This window comes from Lutra lutra, chromosome 13 (genome assembly GCF_902655055.1).
Source record: "Lutra lutra chromosome 13, mLutLut1.2, whole genome shotgun sequence".
NCBI lineage: Eukaryota > Metazoa > Chordata > Mammalia > Carnivora > Mustelidae > Lutra > Lutra lutra.
The window spans coordinates 78,463,653-78,477,079 of NC_062290.1; the positions used below are offsets into that span (position 1 = coordinate 78,463,653).

The 13,427-nt window shown below is 46.0% G+C and overlaps 1 protein-coding gene across 7 annotated transcripts in view; it reads right to left on the reverse strand.

Moving 5' to 3' along the window:
* Positions 1-13,427, reverse strand: part of ASTN2 (astrotactin 2) — a 1,447,326-nt gene that overhangs the window by 417,297 nt on the left and 1,016,602 nt on the right. The window lies entirely within an intron of this gene.

The following is a 13,427-nucleotide window of genomic DNA, read 5'->3' on the forward strand; positions in this document are numbered from 1 at the left end:
GGTCCTGCTGCCACTAGGAATGAACTGGGGAGAAAAAAGTCAACTAGCCTTGACTCTAAACATCAAGGAGTTTGAAGACTAGGAAGAAGGGCGAATGGAAAAAAAAAAAGGTATGTAATGAATTATGTAGAAGTGCTGGAGCTCAGAGGGAAAGGGGAAGGCTGAAGGAGACCAAACTCATGACATACCTGTAGGAAGAGGTCAGGGTCCACACTTTTCCAGAGCTAAGGCTGGGAGTGAAGAGAGATACTCATGCCTCACTTCTGGACTCAGCTACAAGACTGGGTTCCCAAGTGCCCTGCTCCCGGAAGAGTATCTAGAGTTCAACCCACCCTGCTAAAGAAGCCAGATTCAAATGTTCCAAAATTGGATTTTGGTGATGGCTATACAACTCTGTAAACTTACCAAGACTCAATGAAATGTACAACTCAAAATGAGTGAGTATCATGGCATGTAAATTACATCTCAACACCCGCTAAAAACCAAAGGGTGGACTTCTCTTCTGGATATACGTGTCTGTTCAGCAAGATCCAAGTCATCAATGCTTCCCTAATTTCCTCAAGATAAAATCCATACCTTTGGCCTGATATTCAAAACACTAGCAACAGTAAGGCTTAGCTCTGCACAGTGTATTTTGCTCTAGATGGACTGGCATCCCACGTGGTCTGCGGGCTGCCTCCCGTTCCACTGCATCCCACTTTCCATATCACCACATTCCATGTCATTCCATCCCACAGGACTGTGTGTTTTTGTTTAAGCCTTCACTTTAATAATGCATGGCTCTATGATGGGTGTGGAGGAGAGAGAAATGAACACACGCTCGGCCCTCAGGGGAGTGTGTGGACTCCTCTATCCGGTGTGAAGACACATATGAAAACAGACAAAGTGAACAGTCATATAGTGCCTACTATGTGCCAGGCACTGTTCTCAGTACTTTGTACGTGTATGGGCTCATCTCATCTTTTACAACCACCCTATAGGGGAGGTACTACGGTTATTTCCACTTCACAGAGGAAGGAAAGGGTCAAGCAAAAGGTTCCAGGTCACGACGCTAGTCAGTGGCAAAGCTGGAATTCAAAACCAGGCATCTTGTCTCCTGAGCTCAGACACTTAAGCTTTACACTCTAGACGTACAGAGATCGGCGGCAGAAAGGCTCTCTGAGGAGGTGACATCTCAGTTCGTCCTGGGAGAGGAGGTGTAATCCGTCCTATGGACACACTGAAGGGGAGACGGAATGAAAAGCAGGTACGAAGATATGAATGCATACGGTGGGGTATGTTCTGGAAATCTGCACAACTTGACGGGGCTGGACTCCAAGTAGAGCGGTGGGGGGCAGTGCCGGCTGGAGATGGGCATTGGCACGTGGTGAGGAAGTGTACCATGGCAGGTTGAGGTGCCATATCGCTTAGCATGGCTTTGCCTCCAAGAAGCAGAAAAGCATGACTGAAATTCATTGAAACTGTAAAAACATGTATTGTTGCTTATATCAAAAAGTCCGGAGATAGGGAAGATTTCAGAGTTGTTCAATTCAGCGGCTCAGCTGTGTCATCAGGCATCTCCGTTTTCCATCTCTTCTCTCTGGCAGGCCGGCTGTTGACTAATCTCTCAGGATGACTCGCTTCATGGTCTCAAAATGCAAAACATTTTCGGTCTTCCTGGCCAGATATAGCCAAGTCCAAAATCGGAAAGCAACCATTGCTTAGAGTGTCTCTTTCTTAAAGACAAGGGTATACTTTCCAGAAGACCTTCCCCCTTATTTCTCACTGGCCAAAACTAAGGTTCACCTACCAAACCTGATCAGTCACTGCCAAGGAGAATTCACCATATTGGTTTAATCAAATCATGACTCAGGTCCTAGAAAGGGATGGGGCTCACCTTTCCCTGAGTCCTGGGGGTTTGGGAGCAAAGAAAGGGGCACTGAATGTCAAGTAGGCAGTCTGTATATCTCAGAGAAAAGCTTAGCCTTTTTCCTGAAGGTGGGGATGTACAGAGCGGGGTAGTCCAACTTAACGCACAGCCATACTGATGTTTAGAAGCAGTCTTTCATTCCTACTCCCATTGTCTTTTACCAGTCAGTCCTGCAATCATTTCCCCCTCCCCTTCTTCCCTTCCTTTCACCCTTCCTTCCTTCTTCCCAGTTTCCTTCCACTGAACACCAACTACTGAGGTTTCTATTATACTCCGTTCAATATTATTCTTAGCGATGGAATCACAGTCCTGAGCAGTGCGCGTGCACACACACACACACACACACACACACACACAGGTCCTTGCTGCATTTTACATGATCAAGGGTCTTTGTTTCCCTGCGATCGCTCCACACCCCCCCCAACACACACCCACACGAAGCCTTCTATGAGCACCCCAGCCCCGGTGATCTCTCTCCTATCAAGTGTTTTTGCCATCCCTGAGGCTGCTTGCCAAATCATGTGGAACCCTGTGTGAGAAAATGGGAAGATGTCCTAGGGGAGATTCTGTGGACATTAAATGCATCTTGGAACTACAGTGTCTGTTTACTTGCCCTACCCCCAATCTAAACCCTCTCTCCTCATTCCACCCTCTTTTAAAATTCCCTGGTAATGATTATTGGTTTTCTGTAGCCAAAGGGCAAAATTAATAAATTCCTCAGCCACACAACTTTCTTGGAATCTAATAATGATCTTCAACTGTTAGCACTGGGACGAAGGATCTAGACAATAAAGTAGAAGCGGGGAAGCAAAGAGGGGAAGGGGCAACATGGGTGTGAGGTGATCAAAACCTATCCATTCCCAGAGTGTTGTTCAGTGAGTCTGAACAACAAGGGAATTGAGCCTTCAAGAAAAGGAGATAGATCTTGTCTCCAGATCTTGAGATAGGAAGGATGTAAGGCAGGAACGGTGGGGTACCTCAGTGAGTGACCCAGAAGATTACACATCACCTTTATCTGCAAAGCCTTTTCCCTACCCCACTCCCCACTTCCGTTCCTAGAATTGGGACGTAACATTCAACTAGACCGAGTGATCAGCTGCTGGCATATATATTACAAAAATGACACTGCCTTTACATTTCAGGCTGGGACACAGCGGGACAAAGCTCTTCAACTCATATTGAGCTAATAATACAGGATATGGGAAAAAGAGGGCAATGATGCCTCTCTAGTAGGTAGAGACCGACCAATTTCTTTGAGAGAGACTATCGGATGTATTATCTTGGAAGGCAGTAGGTGAGCTCTAAAAGGTCTTTGGAATCAGACAGTTCTGAGTCTGATTCCCTGGAACCATTATCTGCCAGATGTGTGGTATTGGGAAATCACTTAACTTCTGGGGGGAGTTAGTTTCTTACTGTGTAAAATGGGATCCATATTCTCTGTGCATTCTGCCTCTATGGGCTGTTTGAGGAACAAATGGGATAATGAATGTGGAAGTCTCATAGAGACATCTGAGTTAAGTTGATGAGGTTGTTATTTCTTCTGGGAAGATACTTCCCGCTTCCCAAAGGGACCACAGAGCAGATCTCACTGAGTAATTAACGTGTAAACAACTTTGATTTTCCATTTCAATGACTCCCTCTCTTCTCTGCCTCTGTGTATCTTATATCTCTAGATCCTGCTCAAAGAAGGGAGTAGGGGGAGATAGACCACATCTTTGTTATTCTTGAAGATATCCAGAAAGAGATTTCTTTGGTCCAAATTTGGCCAGCTGAAAATCAGACTCATTTGCAAGTCATAGAATTTTGATTCAGGCAATCCTTTTACATTCTTGTCAGATGAAAGCATCGTTTTCTATGAACCACTGGAGAGGAAGTTGCTGGCCAGGTTCTCCATTGCCCCAAACACTCAGGTCATACTTTCCACAAAGGAAAATGGTCTTATGTATAACGACAACATAATCATCAAAATCGGGGAATTAATATGGAAATCACTACCACAGAAATCTCAAGCACCATTCAAGTTTTGCTAAATGCCCCCAAAAAATATTCTTGGGGGAAAGGGAACCAGGTCAGAATCATGTGTCATCTTTATGGGTCATGTCTTCTAGTCTTCAATCCAGACTGTGTCCTCATTTTTTTCTTATCCTTTGTAATCTTGAAGCTTTTGAATACCACCCCCTTTCTGTCTGGTGCTTCTTCCTGATCAGGTGCTACCTCTCTGGATAAGAATATCAGAGAAGTCACATTCCACTGTCAGAGCATCTTATCAGGTGTCACAGGACTTCAATTTGTCTCATTCAGGGTGATCCTCATTTTATACATTGCATTAAAATTTGTCTGCCTGTGTTCTCTACCGAAGCAAGCTTTTCCCCTCTGTAATTATTAAGTCTTTCATGGAGATGTACTTTGAAACTATAACAATATGTCTTTCCTCATCAAATTTTCAAGTATTAATTTATTAATGGATATTCATATTGAATGGTGGTTTCCTATATTATGGACTGGGTTATATGTTACCATAATTTTTAAATTTATTTTGATGGTCAAATTATACAAGATTTGACCAGTAGAAGCTTCTTGAAGCTGGCTCCTACGACTCTGAACATATCCTCCAACTTTCTGACTTGCCTCCTAACACAGGATGTTTTGTTTTCCTTTTCCAGGTTCCTTTTAGTGGAAGTGGTATTTAGAAATCAAGGTCAGGACACTAGGTGTGCTCATCGCTCTCCTGTGTGTTGTGTGTATGTGGGGAGAGAGGTGTTACCCTGTGTGTTGTGTTGGGGGGAGGAGTGTTATCCTATGTGTTGTGTGTGGGGGGAGGGGTGTTATCCTGTGTGTTGTGGGGGGGGAGGGGTGTTATCCTGTGTGCTGTGTGTGTGGGGGGAGGGGTGTTATCCTGTGTGTTGTGTGTGTGGGGGAGGGGTGTTATCCTGTGTGTTATGTGGGGGGGAGGGGTGTTATCCTGTGTGTTGTGTGTGTGTGGGGGGGGAGGGGTATTGCTGTCCCCAGGTCCCTTCACCTTCAGTAGCTGGAGTTTTATATATGCTTGTATGCATGTGGTATTTGTGTCAAAGAGAGAGAGAGACAGAGAGGAGTATTTTGGTTTATTTTTGTATTATAACAACCTTAATTAGATTACAGCACTTCTCATATAGATTCCAATAAACTGTTAATAAATACTCTATGAAAAAGAGGGATCCAAGGTCAACCGAGTCTGCCAAACACCAGTGTGCTGCTGCATTTGGTGGCCACCCAAGACACTACGGAGTATGAAGTATCTATTTATACAGGAGTCCCTGTGCTGGGCTCATTTGTTGCTTCTAAGTAATATAAACTGATACTATTTTTTTTTTTAATTTTACTTGAGTTCTAACATATTTATTATCACTGTTTGAAAATATCCTAGAGAACTATTGATTCCCTTCTCTTCCCCATCGCAGACCCCTGCTTCATAGAAAGCTGAGATCACCATTCTTCTGGGAGGGTGGGGAGGAGAAGCCAATGAGCTGAGACTACACCAGAGTCCGTGTAGGTGGGAGGGCCTGGGAGTGGGATCAACGCCCATGCAGTTCTGGAAGGTGTTAAAATCCAAGTGGGCAAGGTGAGGAGGAGGAGGAAGGATGAAGCTTACCCTCATAACTACAGGGTGGTTCCAGAAGTGATGGAGCCTTTATTGGTCAGCGGTTAAAGGCACAGACATTGGAATCAGATTTGTATGTGATCCTTGGCTTGCCTGTGTGACTTTACGTGCAACGACAGTACCTATCTTACAATGCCTTTGTGAAGATTAGACATGGCAGCTGCATGAAACATACTTAGCCCATTGCCTGGCATATGGTAAATGTCCAATAATTGACTTTTCTTTTTTGGGTGACGGTTGTTATTTCAGTACCAGTTGAGAGTTTGGATAGTCTCTCAGGGAGGTCTACAAGAGGATATGCGCAGCAATCAGAAATAAAGGAGATAGTGCTAAGAGAAGAGCCTAGGATTCTCAGTCTCCACACCAATAATACTTTGGGCTATTTAATTCTTTGTTATGAGGGACTGTCCTGTGTACTGTAGATAGCTTAGCTGTGACCCTGGTTTCTATCCACTAGATGCTGGAGCACCTCCCAGTTGTGACCACCAAAGTCATTTCCAGGCATTGCCAAATGTCCTGCGGGGTAGGCAGGGGAACGAGACAAAACAGTCCCTGGTTAAGAACTACGCGGCTCTATATAGGAAGCTATTTTCCACTAAGCTGAGAATGTTTCAGAATTACCTCTGACATCACCATGGCTGCGAGGGGAGGGGGCAGTTATGTGAGCACCTTATGGTCCTGGCCACAGCATATGCCAGACTGGACCAATCAGAGCACCCAAGCCCCTTTAGCAGTACTCATCCCAGGAAAGAGAGTATGCACCTGGCCGGGCCAATACCAATTCTTCCCTGGGATTTTATACAGCAGCCATAAGAAAAGAAATTCTGTTTCCTTTATGTTCCAGGTGTAAGCATATGTCTCCAGAGTTCCTGGTGCTCATGTCCCATACCTTATGGAGGACGTGGGAATATGCGGTCAGCACAGAGACAGGAGATGAGATAAGAAAGGGAGGGAGAGAGAGAGAGACGGAGAGAGAGAGACCTTGTCTCTCTGGATACTGCCATATGTGAGCCCATCTCTGCCAGTCATCTCCAGTCATGAGCACCTCTAGGTTCCCATTTACAGTTAAGCTGTTTAGGGCTGGCTTGTAGACTGACTGTGAAACCAGACTGGCTCCTATTGCAAAGATCAAGGACACGGAGGGCACGATCAATAGGACAAGGACCTTCAATAGACCTGAGGGGATGGGATCCAGAACGTGGGCAGAAGGACTTGCCGTAAGCAGGAAAGGCCATATCCTGGGGATCACTGGGAAAGGGGCAGATGCGGACGAAGCCCAGTGGTTGATTTAGGGGCAGAGCTTCAGGGATGTAGGCAGTGGGGAACTGTGTGTGCAAGTTTTCATCAGCAAGTGAACTACAATCCCACTTTTCTCTCTTCCACTCCAGAAAGCACTTCTGAATTCAAGTGAGGACTGGGATTTTACTTCTAACTTTGAATACACTATATTCTTTAAAAAGAATCCCATTAGGAGAGAAGATATTCTCAAGCTTGAGTAATTTGACTGTTATTAGGGCTATTGTTTTTTGTTTTGTTTTGGTTTTTGGTTTTTTTTTTTTTTTGCAAATTATCTAAAACCCGGGTTGAGACCATGCAGTTTCAAATATTACAAGCCAGAACAACTTCAGCAACTGGACTGGTATTTGCGGTACATTTCTTGCAACTTAGAGAGGAATTTATCTGGACAAACCCGGGGGTTGCGCTACAGTGGGGGAGAGCTGTGGCACAGCTGGATAGAAGAATGTGTTAAGCGCTCATTAACTGTCCATTATGCATTCGCCATTATTAACTGCCTTCTAGTTCACTCCCAGTGCCATGGAGCATCTGAGAGAATTTGAGAGTTGTATGACAATAGTCCCACCATCTCTGGAGGGAGGGTTTCACGTGGTATATGTCTGACTCCCTATTCTAGACCGACTGCACACATCACCCAGTGATTATGGCTTTCACTTTCATTGAGCCCACATGCAGCTTCAGAATCCTTCTCAACATCATGCTCTAACAAGTCCAAGTCTGGCCTTAAAGATGCTCTTGTTGTTTGCTTCCAAAGCCCCTGAGATTTGTTCTTCATTTGCCGGTGGAAGAGAAATGGCCCCCGGGGCTCTGGGCAGGCAAAGAAGGACCCTGGAGCAGCCTTGAGAATCCGACGCTCTATTTCAGCATCCTTGCCCTCCCATTAAGAAGAGGTGAGATGTGCTGAGAGGCACAGGCTGTGAGGCCTCGGGCTTTTATCTCTGGCGATGACATGGGCAGTGTGACATGCAGGGTAATGAATTGCCCTCTTTGCAGAAATGAATAAGTTGTGGTCGGTGATGCAATGATCAATTTGCTCCATCACGTTAAGCTGCCCATTCATCATCCACACCTGCTGTCAGGAGCCCAGGGCTGCTGATACTGGCCTCAAGCCTCTGCCTCAGCTAGTGGAGCAACAGTCTTTGCAGCCGCCTCCCCAAGGCTCAAGGCTGCTTTTGATTACAACCTAGCATGAAGGGCCCAGTTCCTGCTCAGCCTCTGGTGACTCCAGAAAACAGGACATCTCTGCTGACCTGGGCCATGGAGATCCCGCCTCATACAATGAGAAAGGCCCCTTGACAGGGACCCAGGTGGCCTGTTCCACTATCCCACCATATGACAGTGGGCCAGCCCCACATCATCTCAGTCCCTCAGCATCCCTGCTCTGAAGAGAAGGGACAGAGTCATCTGTCTATCATATCTCCTCCATCTCTGGCCCCGTGGACCCTCCACAAATACCTCCTCCTTGAAGGGCAGTTTATGGCTTCAACCCTTCCGCTCACCAAGGCAAATAACAACATTTATTAACCGCCGGTTGTGTGACATCGGTGTGCAGGGTCATTGACTTTTCCCAGCTGAAAGGAAGGTATCATTATCCCATTTCCCTGATGAAAGAAAAGGAGGCAGAGCAAGGTTAAGTGAGGTGCCCAGGCCACAGAGAGGCTGCATTAGAGTCCGAACCGAATCCAAACCTGCTCGGTGCCAGAACCCTTGCCTTTCCTGCTAGGAATCATTTTGGCTAGAGAGCAGACCATTAAGACACTCCAACCAAGCCAACCTCCCAATATTTCGGGTGGTCCCAGGGCTTTTCGAGGGCCTGGTATCTGCTCAGAGGAAGGCAAAGAGGCCCAGAGGAGTTTGGGGCTCATGTCTGCATCCCCAGTTTCCAGTGTGACTTTTTCAAGCCCTGCTTAGGGCCCAAATTCTAGAATCTGGGTGGTTGGCCAACGGGAATATTGAGAAGCTTCTCAGGGTCCTATAGGGGAGCTGCCGCCTATGGGATATTTCTCTTTCTTAACGAAGACATTCAGTGTCCTGTTTAAGATGTCCTGAGTGCCCCGCACTGCGTTCTCCACACTGCGTGGTTGATCCTCAGTCATTTGTGCCTCATAACTACCGGGTGGGGTGAGTCATTCACAGTTATGAATGGGGGAAACTGAAACTCAGGTATTTCTGGCAGTTCTGGCGGCACGGAGAGGGCCGTGAGGTGGGCTTAGAGTCAGACATACTTGTCTTTATCCACATTCTTGACTTGGCCACTGTGGGAGCTTGGAGAGGTCACGTGTCCCCCCAGGAGTGTGACTGAGACCCCGTTAGATAAAGGTGGAATGAGCCACAGCTTTGGATCTGTGTGGGCACAGACGGGAACCCACCTCCGCTCTATGATTGAACTGGTGTGATCTTTCAGTAAGTTGTTTGCCCTACCTGAGCCTTGCTTTTTCTTCTATAAAATGGGCCAGTGTTATAATTTGCAGGGGGTTGAGGTGAGGGTTAACAACTGTCATTTCTTCCCCCAGTCTGTTCTTTACTAGGTATTATTGCTGTGGATATAATGGTGAGCAAGAAAGAAACCATCCCTGCTCATATAGGATTTGCAGTTTAATTGGAAGCCTGAATAAGTAATCAGTCAACTAGGACACATGCTATGGCGGGGGGACAAAGGCCTCTTTTCCGAGAGGCTGATCCAGAACTTCTCAATCCTGGCCGAACATTCCTATCAACTGGAAGCTTTTCAAAGGGACTGTTGCCTGAGTGCCAACCCAGACCCAACACATCAGGATTCCTAAAGTAGGGCCTTCAAAATTTACGTTTTTTAAAAATTTTTTACATTAGCATAATATCAGACCTGCAGAAAAGTTTAAGAATAACTCTCACCACTTCCATTTAGCATTGTAGTGAAGGTTGTAGTCAGAGAAATTAGCCATGAAAAAATGAAATAAAAGGCATCCTGATTGGAGAAAAAATAAAACTGTATTGATAGATGTCATGATTTTACATATAGAGAATCCTAAGGAATTCTCTCTCTCTCTCTCTCTCTAACACACACACACACACACACACACACACACACACACACAGAGAGTTTGAATTAATGATGAGCTCAGTAAGGTTTCAGGATGCAAAGTCAATGTCCAAAAGCTAACTGTATTTCTATACACTAACAACAAAAACTTTGAGAATGAAATTAAGGATAGGATTCCATTTCCCATAGCACAGGAAAGAATAAAACACTTAAAAGTAGACTTCACAAAAGTGTAAACATTTGTGCACTGAAAACTAAAATAACACTGAAAGAAAATAAAGAAGGTCTAAATAAATGGGAAAACATCCCATGTTCATGGATTAAGACATTTGATACTGTTATGGTAGCAACATTCACCAAACTCATCTACAGAGTCACTGAGTCCCTATCATATCCCAGTAGATTTTTCTTTTTAAGAAATGCACAAGCTCACCCCAAAATTCATACAAAAATATCAGGAACCTAGAATAATTGAAACAATCTTGAAAAAGAGGAACAACGCTGAAGGATTCCTATATCCCAACTTTTCTCCTCTTTTCCTCTTTCCGCTCTCTCTCGCTCTCTGGATACAGAACGTGTGCAAGTGTGAATATGTGTGATTTGCATGGTAGAGATATACATTATTTCTTCTTAACTGTTTGAGAGTAAGTTAAAGACATGATGTCCCTTTGCTCTTAATACTTCAATGTGCATTTTCCAAACCCAATGTGCATTTTCCAAACCCAAAGATACTGTCTTCTGTAACTTTTCTAATACAATTATTTACATCAGGAGATTATCTTGATGCCTTACTATCACCTAATATACACAATTCTTCAAGTATTCCACTGATTTTTTTTGATGATTTTATTTTTAAATAATCTCTATATCCAACATGGGGCTCAGACTCAAAACCCCGAGATCAAGAGCCACATACTCCACTGACTGAGCCAGCAGGCACCCACCCACTAATGTTCTTTATAACAAAAGAAAATCCCAGCTTGGTGGGCATCCTTTCAATATGTAAATGTGTATCAAATCATTATGTGTACACTTTCAATATACCACAATTTTATTTGTTGATTATACCTCATTAAAGCTGAAAGAATAAAAAGAGAGAGAGAGAGAGAGAATCCTAGCTCACACACTGCACTCAGTTGTCAGTCTCTTGGGGTTCTCTTAATTTGGAACAGCTCCACAACCAGCTCTGTCTTTGGTGACCTACACATTCTTTTTTTTTTTTTAAGATTTTTATTTATTTATTTGACAGAGAGAGATCACAAGTAGACAGAGAGGCAGGCAGAGAGAGAGAGAGAGAGAGAGGGAAGCAGGCTCCCTGCCGAGCAGAGAGCCCGATGCGGGACTCGATCCCAGGATCTTGAGATCATGACCTGAGCCGAAGGCAGCGGCTTAATCCACTGAGCCACCCAGGTGCCCCAGACCTACACAGTCTTAAAGACATAAGACAGCTCTTTTGTGGAATGCCCCTCCATGTGAAGAGATACTTTAAAGATTATGCAAATATCCTAGTCCTTTTTTTTTTTTTTTAAGGTTTAAATATTGAGAGAGAGTGAGTGAGTGGATAGAAAGGAATGGGAGGGAGAATCTGAAGTAGACCCTGCATTGAGCACAGAGCTGGACACGGGGCTCGATCCCATGACCAGGGAGATCATAACCTGAGCCAAAACCAAGTCATATGCTTAACTGACTGAACCACCCAGGTACTCTATCCTGTTCCTCTTCCACCAGTTAGTTCTGGCATGCATCCATGATTAAAAAAGAAAAAAAAATTCACCAGGTTACATGCATTAGTCAGTGTTGAGAGCCACTCACCCTTATCTAAAGAGGTTAAGACCTGGCCTTCTGGAATAAGAACCATATAGACGAAAGCCTGAGGGATGAGTAGAAGTAGTTGTATTCATTGGAAACTGGTGGGGAGGGGCAGATATTCTGGGTTCAATAAAGGCCTGGAGACAAGCGTGCATACAAGACACCTAGAAATGAACCAAAGCCAGGCGGCCAGGCACAGAGTACGGTGGGGGTGTTGGCTGAAGGTGCAGGCAGAGAGAACACAAGGAGTTTGGGCTTCTTATAAGGGTTATGAGGGGCCCATAGAATGGGTTCAATCAAGGGAGTGACATAACCAGGTTTCTGTGTTGGGGAAAAAAAAAATATCCTTTGGGTACCATGTGGAGCCTTAACCTAAGAAGTTCAGGAGTGAAAGAGGTTATGTGAGGACGGACAGCAGTGCCCAGAGAAGGAAATGGTGACTGGACAATGGAATAGGGCTCACTGAACAGCAGTGGCACAGTATGAAGTTGAGTGCGACATGGGGAGATGTCAGGTGCTGTGGACATGCATGGAGAAAGGGCTTGCAGGATCAGAAAGGGCTTCCTGGTGGAGGTGGCCTATACCAGTTCCGTTGGATGAGTACAAGACAGCCAGATGAAGGGGCAGGTGATGCCTGTGTTCTAGGCAGGAAGAACAAGAAGCGTGGGGAACCGAAAACACTCTAGAAGGCTGGGGCCTGGAGAAAGGACCTTGGGGATGTGGCTGGAGACAGAAGGAGGGCCAGATGCCCAAGGCTGTGGGTCACACTGAGAAGTTTGGGCTCTACCTTCTTGACAACAGGCAAGGGGACCAAGGGGAGGGTCTGAAGCAGGTTTGTAATCCCAAGGAATCCACTCCAGCTGCATGCAGAGGACGACTGACTCAGAGGGCAGGCTTAGGGAGGCGGGAAGAAAATCTAAGAGACCTATTTGCCAGTTTTGCGGAGGAAATGTTTGCAAGGTGCCCATAGGGCCTGGTGCTCCACATGTGGGAGCTATCCTGACAGCTCCCGGTTCTGGGTGGGGGTGGGGCGGGAGGGGCAGAGCTGGCCAGGCGGACCTATTGGCGTCTTTGCAGGCTCTAATTGCGGTCTTTCCTGCAAGCCTTTGGGAGCACAGGTTAAAAAGAAGAAAACACCTTCCCACGCCGAGGAGAGGGAGGAAAACAACCTGTTGGCTGGGGATGGGGATAGGAGAGAAAGAGCAAGGGGCTCGCTCCGGTGTGGAATGAAGACAAACGGGCAGTGAGTTCCGGAGAATACATCCTTTCTCCGGAACATTTGCCTCTCCATCAGGGCCCCGCACAGGCCTGTCAGGCGGGAGCAGCGCTTTTGTGTGTGTGCAGGCTGTGCTCCCGTTGCCATGGCGATGGGGCAATAAGTCACGTCTGAGGCTGCTGCACAGAGGCGAGGTGATTTATGCCTGCCCGGCTGGGATTGTAAACTTTTTTTTAATGTTCAAAATCCGTCACAGCCAGGGAGGGCGGGATGCGTCTGGCTCACTTTGGAGGAGCAGGCTACTGTCAGATCTGCCTGCGATGCTCCTCCTCGCCCCACAGGCACCGGGCCCTGGGCGCTAGACCCTGCAGCCCAGCTGGGCTCTGTAGAGCTCCTTTCAGAGCAGCGGGAAGGGTTCCAAAAGCCTGGGGCTGATGCTCATTCCGGGGACCAGAAGTCTTATTCCTGAGGCCAGTTCTTCCTCCTGTCTCCCTGGGCTAAGGCTATGCATGTGGGTGTGTCTCTACGCTTAATATAG